Source organism: Humulus lupulus, chromosome 2 (genome assembly GCF_963169125.1).
Source record: "Humulus lupulus chromosome 2, drHumLupu1.1, whole genome shotgun sequence".
NCBI classification, from domain to species: Eukaryota; Viridiplantae; Streptophyta; class Magnoliopsida; order Rosales; family Cannabaceae; genus Humulus; species Humulus lupulus.
In genome coordinates, this window is record NC_084794.1 from 159,533,257 (window position 1) to 159,536,813 (window position 3,557).

Genomic DNA, 3,557 nt, shown 5'->3' on the forward strand with positions numbered 1-3,557 from the left:
TAACTGAACATGATATTCCCACACCAACGATTGTGGTGAAACCCGACACCAAATATGGCAGCCACCAAGAACACACGAAATGGGAGTGAAGAACCGTGACTCAATGCTTAGCCAAGCACGAACCTTGGTATGAGGAAGACGCCACAAACAGGGATGGGAATCCGTTTGATAAGTCGGATTGAACGCCACAAGGTGTTGACTGCGTTTTTAGCCAACGACGTGAGAACGTCAATAACGACAAGCCTTCAAGAGAAATAAAAACGACAACAGACGGTATAAACAAAGAAAATAAAGAACACACGAGATTTTTATAGTGGTTCAGCCCCGATTGTCGGTAATAGCCTAATCCACTTAGAGTTGTGATTTATAAATCTATACTCAAGATCAGATGGACTGTGCCAACTGAGTTTCTTCAGTACAGATCGTGAAAATACAAGAATTCTCTCTAATTTCAGCACTTTCTCTCTCTAGAATAGACAGGCCCAATTTTATCTCTCTAGAAAGAAGAAGCCAAATGAGTCCCTCTCTCATCCCATAAGCTCTCTATTTATAGAGATGGGATCCTCAACTGATGGCATAGGGATATTTTATTATATTTATTACATTTATATTACAAATAAACATTCAAAATTCAAAATGCAACAAACTCCCCATTTGTGGGAAGAATGAGAGATTCCCGCGCATGTTGTTGAAGTTGTGTCTGACTTAGTCTCCTCTAGCTAGTTGGTCCACCTCCTACTCACTACCATGCAAGTGCTGGTTGAACATGCATGGTGGTAGGATATGCATGTTGGTAGGTCGAACGTGCATGGTGGTAGGATATGCATGTTGGTAGGTTGAACGTGCATGGTGGTAGGAGATGCACTTCTCTCCTCTAACATGCACTCTCCTCTAGCATGTCATGTTCTCCCTTGAACCAATCTCCTTGGCTTCTCCTCAGACCAAGGTGGTCCGAGGCAACCTCCTTGGCACCTCACCTTGAACAACATTGGGGCAACCTCACCTTGGACAATATTGAGGCAACCTCACCTTGGACAATATTGAGGCAACCTCACCTTGGACAACATTGAGGCAACCTCACCTTGGACAACATTGAGGCAACCTTCTTTAGCATCTCCCAAACATGTCCGATCGAACATTGTATAGACTTTCCTTATGAAAGTCTAAGTCTCCATTCTCTTGCATGAGACTCCTCCTCCTTAGCTATTTACCTTGGACACGTTCGAGCCAACACTTAGAAAACCTTGGGAGGCTTGCCTCCTACACACCCTTGGGGTCTCCTAGGACCACACCCTCCTTGGAGTCTCCTAGATGCATTCTCCTTAGCCTCCTAGGATGCATTCTCCAATTTTTGGGTATAACACAAGGAATACCCTTGATAAGTTCGAATAGTCTCTTCAAGAACTCAAGAAGAAAACCTCTCAATTTTCATTTCATCAAAATCTGTTTTTTCCAAATGTTTTCAAGGCCTAATATAGGCGAAAATTACATCAAGTCAAGCCCCTTTGTCTTCCTAAAGCAAAAACTGAAATTTAAAAAAACAAGCCTTTTGTCTTCCTAATGAAAACCGAAAATTAAAGACAAAATGACTCTTGGACTCACACAAGTCAAGTGTTTGACTTTTCACAAAATAAACAAAGACTAAATAAATAAAAAATACAAGATGACAAAATACAATAAGACTCATCAAGCTCCTAAACTGAGTCTTTTGGCTCGCGCCCTCGTCACCAGACCAACTGGAACTAGACTTGGATCTTTAGTCTTGGTGTCCTCATCATTCCCCCCCTCTTGAGAAGGATTTGTCCTCAAATCTTCACCTGCATCAAAAGGACTCAAATCAGAAACATTAAAAGTAGCACTAACAGTATACTCACCTGGTAAATCGAGTCTATAAGCATTGTCATTGATCCTTTCTAGCACTTGAAACGGACCATCTCCTCGAGGTAGCAATTTGGAACGTCTTTGTGCTGGGAATCGCTCTTTCCTCATGTGTACACATACCCAATCACCGGGGTCAAAAACCTGCTTGTGACGACCTTTGTGAGCATCAAGTTGGTTAGTGTTTAAAAGAGCCTCCTTAACCTCACTTTTTTTTGCATAAAAATTATTCTATTTTCTCTCTAATTTTCCCTCATTGATCGAACTCTTCTCTTTCTTTTCTCGCTCACTTGATTCAACCCTTTTCTCTCTTTGTCTCTCTTTTTTCTCACTCTCATTCATCTTTTCACTCTCCTTCTTTTGCTCACTCAATATTTTTTTATCACTCAATTTTTGCAACCTCACTTGGTCTTCATATACTTGTTTTGGCGTCAATGGAGCTAGATTGATTGTTCGTTGATGGAACGTGAATGAGTACTTGTTGGTGAAGCCATCATGCTGCACTCGCCGATCAAATTGCCAAGGCCTTCTGATGAGGACACCAAGACCCAAGTATCAAGTCAAGTTCCAGTTGGTCCAGTGACGAGGGCACGAGCCAAGAGATTCAAGGAAGAACTTAACAGCCTAGTCCACAAAGTCCTAAAACAAGAGGAGACCATGGTCAACATTGAAGGAGAACAAAGACTTGTCTTACTCATCAAAGTTGACTGAGTTTAGGAGCTTAATGAGTCTTTTTATTTTTAGTCACGTTTTTTAGTCTTTGTTTATTTTGTGATAAGTCAAACATTTGACTTGTGTGAGTCCAATAGTCCTTTTTGTCTTTAATTTTCGGTTTTCATGAGGAAGACAAAAGGCTTGTCTTTAATTTCGGTTTTCATTAGGAAGACAAAGGGGCTGTCCTTAATTTTTCGGTTTCATTAGGAAGACCAAGGGTCTTGTTTTCATGTAATTTTCGTCCTTATAAGGACTGCCAAAACAATGTGAAAAACCAGATTATGTTGAATGAAATTGTGAGTTTATTTCTTCTTGAGTTCTTGAAGAAACTTTTGAACTTATCAAGGAGATTCCTTGTGGCGTTCATCCTGACTTATCAAACGGATTCCATCCCCGTTTGTGGCATCTTCCTCATACCAAGGTTCGTGCTTGGCTAAGCATTGGGTCGCGGTTCCATTCCAATCTCGTGTGTTCTTGGTGGCTGTTCCATATTTGGTGTCGGGTTTCGTCATACTTGTTGGCGTGGTTCGTATATTAAGACTTGGGAAGATTGTTTGCCACATGTTGAGTTTGCTTATAATCGTTCAATGCATTCTGCTACTAAATTTTCACCATTTGAAATTGTTTATGGTTTTAATCCTCTAACTCCTTTGGATTTATCACCTTTACCTGTTTCTGAGCATTTGAATTTAGATGGCGAGAAGAAGGCAGAATTTGTGAAGAAAATCCATGAGAGGGCGCGACTCAACATAGAGAGAAGGACTGAACAATACATTAAGCAAGCGAACAAGGGTCGTCATAAGTAGGTTTTTGAGCCCGGTGATTGGGTATGGTTACACATGAGGAAAGAGCGATTCCCAACACAAAGGCGTTCAAAATTGCTACCTCGAGGAGATGGTCCATTTCAAGTACTTGAAAGGATCAATGACAATGCCTACATACTCGATTTACCAGGTGAGTATAAT